General features: G+C 33.6%; 1 long non-coding RNA gene across 2 annotated transcripts; it reads right to left on the reverse strand.

The window, feature by feature from the left end:
* Positions 1-3,310: 3,310 nt before the first annotated feature.
* Positions 3,311-7,121, reverse strand: LOC140006250 (uncharacterized). Of its 2 annotated transcripts, none has more exons than XR_011813885.1 (3): positions 6,669-7,121; positions 4,672-4,729; positions 3,311-3,505 (listed from the first exon to the last, which is right to left on the reverse strand). It is a non-coding gene; the product is annotated as an uncharacterized lncRNA (long non-coding RNA). The 2 variants fall into 2 exon arrangements; XR_011813886.1 differs by lacking the exon at positions 6,669-7,121 and adding an exon at positions 5,686-5,766.
* Positions 7,122-10,334: the final 3,213 nt, after the last annotated feature.

Below are 10,334 nucleotides of genomic sequence, written 5' to 3' on the forward strand. Positions count from 1 at the left end.
AGAGAAAGGTGTTAGAAAAATGATTTTTTTATTTTAGAAAATAAAGAAAAATGGCCTAAAATGGGACTTCAAATAATGCGATGGTTTGCACCCAAGATATTAGTCTAAAAAGTGTTTTTAGAAAGAGAGTTGTCACTTGATATCGACTTTAGGTGTATGAAGTTACCCAAAATATATTTTAAATAAAAAAAATAAAATAAAATTCTTTTAGAAGACTCCAGATCTTTGAAAATAAGAGAAAAGAATTCGGAAGTCACGGTTTAAGAAAAGGGAGGCAAAGATTTTGATCTAAGGCACCCTTTCAATCTAACCAAAATTAGTTGTAAGATTTAGTAAAAAATTTTCCTAATCTAACCTATAAATCTTATCACATTTGGATGCTTCTATATGGATGCAAACTTAAACCTAGGGGGTAACGAGAGGGACGAAATGTCTCTTCGAAATTTAATTGGTGCAAATCACATTAATTGTAAAACCCAAGAATGATCCCTTGAAAAGATCACGAATATGCAAAAATGAGATTCAAAAAGGAAATTATGATATATACATGATCTAGAAGAGAGAAAAGCAACATAACGGTTATGGAAGACTAAAATTCGTGATGCAATTTTCCTTTTTATAGAGGAGTAATAGCGTACTAAGGTTAAAAAATCACGTTTGCCCATTTCCTATATTGGAAGAGTGATTCTTCTAACCTAATTAATCAAATGAACTAGTTTACTTTTAATTTTTTAAAATGAGATACAATTCTAAATGATATGGTCCAAATATATAGAGGGTAAGGAAATAATAGTAGGAAAAATATCATACAAATGAAAATAACCTAAAAATAGAAAAAATGCATAAGATGCAATAAATGTCACACCAAAGCATGAATCTAGCGTATCGATGATCTAAAGAGTCTAGTATTGGACTAACCCATTTTTACAAGTTCTTACTAACGTTGAACTAGTGAGAAATCGGGGAGAAAAGCCACAACTAGCGTAGTGATATCATGCACTTATTATAAATAAATAAAACATATAAAGTATAATTAAAATAGATAAACACAGAGAGTACATAGATCATATAGCACATAGACATGATATCTAGATGCAAAACCCTAGAAAAAAACAAGTATACAAGCAAGTACATAAACACACAAACATGCAAGCAAATAAGATCTAACTATTGCATTGACAACTCTAACTACAATCTAAAAGGGGAATTTTGAAAATAATAAACATATCTATTATGTTTATCTAACTAATTATATTTTTGGTAAAAAATAAAATTTATCTATTACATCCCCTATCTAAATACATTTCTTGGATAAGAAGATACAACCTATCTATTACAATTTGGCATTTAAATGCTTTCCAAACAAACATTCAAATTAAATAAAATAAATAAAGGCTTAAAATGAATAAAATGAGTAAATAAAAAAATACATAAAATTATGCAATCACACATGAAAATGCATAGGAACACATAAAAGAGTTTAAAGAATAATAGAGGGTACCTCCCTTGAATTAGCGGCTACGTGGGAAGGATGAAAAGTTGTAACTTTTTCCAAAAATTAACAAATAGGTCAATGCACCAATTTAATTGACAATTTTCAAAGGGAATATAAACATATACTAAATTTCCCTTTTATTGTGAAAAATTGTAAATAAACATGAAGCAACTAAAACTTAACAATTAAATGCATTTAAATGAAACACAATTAACAATTAAAGAAAAGATGCAATTGTAATTGAGAAATAATAAAAATAAGGACCTAATTGCAAAAATTAAGAAGTTTTTGGGGTTAAATTGTAAATTTTTAAAAGTATTAGGGGTCAAAATTAAATAAAAAAAGTTGAGGGACCAAAATACAATTAAATTAAGGACCTCAATGAAAACATTCAAAATTTAAGAGTTACAATAAAATTACTCAAAAGATTACGGATCAAATTGCAAAATTCGTTTCTGATTACATACCAAACCATGCAGGGCCATTTTTAAGCAGTTGGGCCACACAATTCTAACCCAAAAGAAAAACACAAGTTAATCCATAAAAAACAAGCAAGCCCAAAGAAAATTTAGAAAAACTAAATTAGAATGGGAACTTTGGTGTTAACTCTAAAAGTCCAGCCACAAACCCAACGAAAGATAAATACAAATCCACCAGAAATAATGAAACCAACCCAATGTTTTTTTCCCTTCTTTTTCCTTTTTTTTTCTTTCTTTCCCTCTTTTCCTTCTTCTTCTTCCCTCTCCATTTCCTTCTTCTCTGGTAGATTGAAGTTTTAGCAGTTGGCGGTGCTGCCACCAGCGACCTCTCCAGTCACAAAATTTCACAAAAATACACCCCTACTTGATTTTTTGCCTTGAATCCGTTTCCGACCTTAGTTTTTACAAAAAAATGAACGAAAAGTGCTCAAAAGAGCCATTTACAGCTAGGTTTTATTTTTTAAAAATCCCTCAAATTTTCACTAAAACTCATGAAAAATATAGCAAAACAACCCTTACGAAATGTACAACGCTACTGCACACTCTATTTTACAACAAATAATAAGGAAAATGATAATCAAAGCAAAACAGTCCCATCTTTAAACAAACTTTTTTCTTGCTTTCTAGGCTAAAAACTCAAAAATTTTGAAGAATAGAATATTTTCCAGGCCTTATTCCAGCTATAACCAACTATTTTAGCAAAATATGTACATCAAATTTATTCTTTTAATTTGGTTCTTCATTTAGACATTTTCTCAAACATTTAAGATGCATACACAAAACTCATTTTTCTTTCCTTAATCTTGTTTTACAATTTGCCTGATGTCCCAGCAGCACAACAACAAAAACCAGCAAGAGCAAGAGAAAAATAAAGCAACAAAACATGCACTTAATGTGATTTAAAAAGATGGAAAATACCACAATGAAAGTTGTAGTCCCTTGGTTAAAATTTTTGGAGAAATCCTCAAGCTTTAACCGTCTATTCACTTGCTATCTTTGCTTCCTTATTTCACCTTTCTTTGCTCCAAGGATGGATGTGTGTGAGAGCCAAGAGAGAAAAAGAATTGCGTGATGTGCGTGTTTGTGTTGGCGTGTTATGCTGTGTGAGTAAGAATAGAGGGAGAGTCGAGAGAGTTTTTCTTTTCTCTTGGTGAGTTTTGTGTAGTCTTGAAAAAATTCAGAGAAGTCAAGAGAGATTTCATGGGTTAAGTGTGACGACCCCACCTCCCTCTAAGGCGTACCTAAGGGTTTGGCAGACCGTCTGCCCAACTCTCGCCAGGACTCACTCATACTGTCACGAAATTTATAGAGTAACAACTCCAACAATAAAGCCAATATCAATTATAACCCTAGAATATACAATCGTGGGTTTCAAATGCTCATACAATCGCTAAATATCGCCACAGAATCAAACTTACAAAAATAAAACTAAGCAAGCCCGCTAGCAATCTAAGGAGTGCTCATACGAGCAACTAACAAAATTTAGACAAAATCGATGCCTTCTCCAACTTCCACTCTAATGTTCTCACCCCTGTAAGGAAAACAAAATTCAAAAAATGAGCTAAAAGCCCAGTGAGGTTCCAAGTAAACAGAAAGGTAAATTAGCAAGTATGATACCATTCACAGGAGATCAAGAAACAAGTCAAACTCAAATAGATCATGACCTAGTGTATCATTAAGCAGGTAGCCAGATAGATCATGCAATAGTGTACGGTAAAGAACACGTTCATGTCAACGGATATAGTCTGCTCTCAGGAGCAGGTTCCACAATAGCTTGTCTGGGGTCCGTTGACTCTCTGTCAACCATGGAATTATAAGGTCCGTAGATCCCCGCTAAACGTCAATTTCCGTCCACCGATCATCCCCCTATTGGGCCTGAACGCCAATCAAATACCTAAGGTTCGTCAATATTCTCGACCAAACCCTTGCCGACTCGATTCAACCAACTAGCTATGGGTTGGGCCTATAGCCCTAAGTATTCAAGTATTCAAGATCTTGGCTTAAAGCCCCAAGTATTCAAGTATTCAAGAGTGGAGTCGTTGGCTGTCATCCAACGCTCACGCAAGTAATAATTGGAGACGTTAGCTATCACCTAACGCTCCGTATTCAAGCATGTCACGAGTTCAAGTCATGAATTCAAGTCATAAGTAAATAGGTTAGGAACTTCGTCTTTTACCTAAGGTTGCCCAACTTACCGGACTGCTCTAAGGCTGGTCTCAAGCAAGAGGTCCAACGAGGTCTCAGTTCAATCGTTACCGACCTACATTCATGTATAAGTATGAGTAACCCAAGTTTCCACTTACTCGACGTCTCGGATAAGGGTCCAAGGGCCCAGTTCAACCGCTGCAAGAAGATATATAGTCGGTCTACAATCATGCACATATACATGCAAGTCCGCACGCAAGATCAAGTATTTCAAGTTCATGGAGGTCGAGCACACATAGGGACATACTCGCCTAGCCATGATCAAGTCACAAGTAACCTTAGCATATCACGTTTTCAAGCATTTCAAGTATTTCAAGTCAAAATACAGGTCACAAGTAAATCAAATTGGTTGTACATGCATGAACAAGATATCAAAAATTTAGTCGAGTTAGGTCGAGTGCGATAAAGTATATACTCGCCTAAGAAATGACAAATCAAGTGCCTAGCAATTTTAGCAACAAGTAGCATGGAAGATGCAATTGGAACACTCACCACAACAACAAAGCTTAAGTGCTCGCCTCGGGAGGAACTTCGACTTCTCTTCCAAGCCCTAGAATCAAGTATATGGAGTGCATTAGGATTTACTACTCCAAGCCACAAGATTTAAACGAAACTATACCCAAGTTCCAACTAAGAAATCTCACCCAAATCACATGATTTCTAAATCAATTCAAGGAGAACATCTGTGTATACTTTAGGTCAAAGATTTAAGCAAATGATAGTACAAACATTTTCTCATTTTCATCCACCAAAATGAGTTTAAAATTACCCAAATCAATTTTCTCCTAGACTGGAAATTTATTACTTGAAACTTGAAACATGTAAGATTGAGGTTTTCACCTTTTAAAACCTTCCATTTTCCACTCCAATTCACTACTCATACTAGGGTTAATGTCTAATCATGGTTTAGGGCATTAATGTGACAAGTTCACCACACAAAACGAAGAACAAAGCTATATAAGGTCACTTTCTCTTTTGGTCAGCTTTGAACACATTTTTCAGCCATGAAAACAATGAAAGAAATGGTGTTCTTACCACTTAAAACTCAAGGTTTTAATTCAATTCCAACACATACTTATAGCCTAAAGTCTTGTAGAGTTTCTTGAGCAAAATTAAGCTTTAAATCATCATGAAAATGTAGAATTCCAAGCTGAAATTTCAGCCCTTAAGTTCGGCCATCAAGCAGAATTTTTCTTCCAATTTTTCCAACATTTCTCCAACTAATTTACCAAATCCAACCAACCATACTTAGTAAATCCATAAAGTTTCATCTCCAACATAACATTAGATATATGTAAAGCCACAATCTCAACAAGAAACCACCATAATCATATATATATATACATATATATATATACATATATCCAAACCCTAAACTCAAACATGAAGTACAAGAATCATCAACTTAAGAAACTTCCAAAATTCGCCACAAATCTTTACTTTAATCCAACAATCAACCTTATTTTCAACATAAGGCAAAGAAAGAAGGTTAATCTAGCATTTTACCTCTTTTGCTTTCCAACCAAGATGTACTTCAACCCACCAAATCTTCTCCTTTCCAAGCTTAAGCCAAGATGGATGAAAACCCCAAGTTATCTCCTTCCTTTTCTCTCAAAATCCAAGCAAGATTAAAGTTAGAGTAGTTGAAGCTTTTCTCTCTTTTTTCTCCCCAAAATTTCAGCCCGCTCTCTCTCTCCTTCTCTTGTGGTTTGTTTGTTATGTTTTAAGGCAAGAAATGGAAGAAAACATGGTAAGAAAGCTTGGTCAAAAAATCTTAAAGGATTATAACTTGGTTCCTATGGTGCCAAGTGTCACATTCTTGTAATTTCCTACCCCAATATCCCAATTCTTTCTTATTGCACTAAACTTCCTCTTCTTTTTTTCCCAAAAGTTCCTTTCATATTCCACTAAAAAGGACAAATCTCATTTTATCCCACACACTAACTTCCTCATGTAAAATTTAATAAAAGCATTAAGACAAAATTATTATCAAATCAATAAATAAACAAATAGATAAGTAAATAAATAAAATACCATGTAGGTAAACTAGGTAAATTGACAAAATTTCTAAGTCCTCAAATTAAGAGTTTATAGGACAAAAATTTCTAAAATCTAGAATTGATGGTTAGGATAAAGTAGGATTATGTGTCCCATTTCCCTTCCTTTGATCCATTTTTGGTAAGTGTTAAAGGATAGAATTTGGATGATGAGTTGTCTTGTACCAACCAAACCTTGGAGAGAAAGAAAGAGTGAAAAAAATGTACATGGCGTTTAGTTCACACCTTAGAATTTGATTTGGGTTCGGGATCATTCATCCTGGATTTGGAATGAGATCAACCATTCCAATATATCGTGCTTGGTACAAAATCCATTGGAATGGGACTCAAAATTAATTTTTTTTCCTTGAGCCCTTTTTTGGTTTTTCATTCCCCAATCACCAATCAACAACATAAACTCCCAAATAGAAGATTTGGGAAGTTCGTATTTACCTTTCTCCTCGCCAATAGTTGGCACTTGGAACACGAGTAGAAAAATCGAAAAATTATCCAAGGAACCAAATAGCAATTTCTGTCCTCCATCAAGATTCAATCTCCAGCAGCCTCAATATTGTCCACCTAATGCCACAACTCATTGTTGCTAAGAGCCATCACTTTGATTTCACTAGGAAAAGGAGGAAGTCGACTAGGGTAAGGATTGGGGATGGCTTGACAGTAAGTGAGGAGAAGTGGTGTGTTGAAGGAAAGACTGGTCAATACTAAAGGTGGTTGGAGGATGAGAAATCAGAGAGAGAAGGGGCCTACTGGAGTTGAGACGAGAGGGGAATTTTTGGAGGAGAGAAGGAATAGGTTTACTAGGGGTGAAGGAGGGGAGTTTTGCCTACCATGGAAGAGAAAAGTAGGGGAGAAGAGGAAAGGGAGGAGAAAGGAGACAGTCAGAGGTGAGAGAAGGGAAGGTGATTGATTGAAAATAAGGTTTAATAAAACTTATTTTGGAATCAAATGGAGGATTTGACAAAACCTTCCAAACTTGCTCAGGATTGAGAGTTACCAAATTTTTAGAAATCATTCCAAAATTTCAAACCCCATACCCATTAGCCAAACATAAAAATTGGACATGATTCCAAATCCTGATTCTCATACCCTTAAATCAAATGCCACCCTAGTTTGGGTTTTTGTTTGGGTTTTGTATAGATTTTTGGGTAGGTTTTGTGGTTGGGTTTGGATTTTTTTCTATTGGGTATGAAACATAAAAAAAAATCTACCAAAAATTTTCAATTTTAAGCATCCATTTTTCTTTTGATTTTTTTTGCACAAACCTACAAAACAAAAATTTAAATAATTACTCAAGCAATTTAAGTGAAAAATAGTACACTTGAAATTAAGAAAATTTAGTGTTTACAACTTGTCCCTCTTTATTTGACTCAGGACAAAAACGTAGACACCAAATTATTTACATGTCGCTTTCGGCTACAATTGTATCAAAACAAACAAAAGTGAATATTTTAAACAAGATCGAAATATGCATGAATTTATTTACGTCTCGTCGCATGAAACGTAGTCTAAATATGATGTTGAACGAAATTCGTGCCGAAAACAAAATAAAATAAAGAAAATCAAAAAGCAAATAAGTAGAATAAATAATATGAGGATACATGTATTAAATTGTGAGTTGATATTCATTGGCGGGATTAAATCCATACTCAAATAACTAATAAGGAGACTGAAATATGCTTCCAAATGCCAATTATCGGTGAAATTAAATCCAAATCCAAACAACTAGTGGAAGAGTGAAAAGTTATCTTAAAAACTAAATCGATTGGTGGGATTTAACCCAAATCCAAACAACTAGTGAAAATCTGAAAAATTATTTAAAACTAGATTGATTGGTTGGATCCGAACCAAATATTTTAAAACTAGATTGATCGATGGGATTCAATCCAAACCCAAACAACCGGTGGAAGAGTGAAAATGTACCTCAGGCCTAGATAGCTAGTGGGATTAGACTCAAATCCAAACAACTAACGGAATAATTTGAAAATATACCTCAGGTCTAAATTGCTGATGGGATTAGATTCAAACTCAAACAACTAGCTGGATAATTTAGAAATACATCTCAAGCCTAGATGGCTATTGGGATTAGACCTAAATCCAGATAACTAGTGAAATAAATAAAAATACACCTCAGACCTAGATAGTTGGTGGAATTAGACCTAAATCCAAATAACTAGTAGATTAGTGGGATAAAATTCGAATCCAATTAAATAACGAATTGGTGGGATAGAACCCGAACCCAGTGAAATAACAGATTGATGGAATAAAATTCAAATCCAATTAAATAACAGATTGGTGAGATAAAACTTGAGTCTAATTAAATAATAGATTGGTAGGATAAAATTCGAATCCAATTAAATAACAAATTGGTGGAATAAAATTCGATTCCAATTAAAGAACAGATTGGTGAGATGAAATCCGAATCCAATTAAATAATAGATTGGTGAGATAAAAGTTGAACCCAATAAAATAATAGATTGGTGGGAAAAAATCCGATCCTAATTAAATAACACATTGATGGGATAAAATCTGAATCCAATTAAATAACGGATTGGTGGGATAAAAGCCGAATCCAATTAAATAACAGATTAGATAACAGATTAGTGGGATAAAATCTAATCCCAAATGAATAACAGACTGGTGGGATAAAATCTGAATCCAAATAAATAACAGATTGGTGGGATAAAATTCGAACTCAATTAAATAACAGATTGGCGGGATAAAATTTGAATTCAAATAAATAACAGATTAGTGGGATAAAACACGAGTCCAATTAAATAACAAATTGGTGGGATAAAATTCGAACCCAAATAAATAACGAGAAAAATAAAAATGCATCCCAAACCTAGATTGCTGGTGGGATCAGACCCAAACTCAGATGTCTAGTGGGGGGAAATAAAAATGCAAATTACTAATTTTGAGAAAGTAAAATTGTAACGTCCATGTCACTAGAGTAGAAAACACAAAAAAGAATAAAAAATAGTTCTGAAAGTGTACAAAACGTAGATTATTATAAAGAAATGAAATCCAAGGCCCAGAATGTTGTTTGCAAAAGATTCTCTTTTTTTGTTTTTTGTTTTTTTAAAAGGCACCCTTTTGGGTTTTCACCTAATGAACAATTTTAATGAAAGCCTCTATCAATTCAAAAATTTATTTCAAAATTGATGACATCAGTGTGACAATCCTTCCTTTGCAAAACTAGTGAAGGTGTGTTTATATTATTTGTCATTTGATTAAGAAATTTTTTTTCAAAATATTACAAAAGATGGAGGTCATAATAAGAAAAGTTAATGCTGGAAAGCAGATTATATAATGGATTTGAAGTAGTTTTGAAATCACATTTTTCAATATTTGTCCCAGTGTTGGGCTAATGAAAACTAAAAAAATTGCCCCAATTTAATTTTAACTGGATTTCTCTGTTTTTCCCTTTTTTTGAAGTATGTACTCATTCTGAATGGATAAGCCAATCCTCCACTTTGCAATGTAGTATTATTGTCCCTTTTTATTTGTGGTTGACCTTCAAATTTGTAAGATTTTAACCTGCGTTTTTTTCTCGATTTTAACCATAAATATCTGCACAGAGTGGATGTGCTAAAGGACGATGTGTACTTGAATTTTCACAAAAAAAATTCTTACTTTATTCTGAAAAATGATGCAATTACTACTCATAAAAGGAACGGTCTTATCAAAGTCAAATTTTGAACAATAGATTCGAAGGTATATTACTTAATTTTTAGGTGAAATCCCTTAAATGTATTACAAAAATTTGCCCCAATTTGAGCCTTTTATTTGGAAAAATTTTTGTTTGGATGACCTTCTATTTATTTGACAAAAACAAGAAAACTGAGCTTCCTAAAATTTGAAAAATAATCACATGTTAACATGCAATGTGCATTGGTGTACAATAGAAATTACATTCTTCAAATGAAAAAGAAACTAAGCTAAGAAAAATGTCATGCCTAAACTCATGTAGAAGACTCCATGATGAACCTTTCAAAAGAGGATCTAATTGCAATAGATTCCTTCCTCACTTAGGATCAGCCACGGATTTAAGGGGGGGCTGGTGGGGGCTTAAGCCCCCCCCCCAAGCCGCCGGAAAAACCC

The sequence above is a fragment of the Coffea arabica genome, chromosome 5e (assembly GCF_036785885.1).
Source record: "Coffea arabica cultivar ET-39 chromosome 5e, Coffea Arabica ET-39 HiFi, whole genome shotgun sequence".
Taxonomy (NCBI): Eukaryota; Viridiplantae; Streptophyta; class Magnoliopsida; order Gentianales; family Rubiaceae; genus Coffea; species Coffea arabica.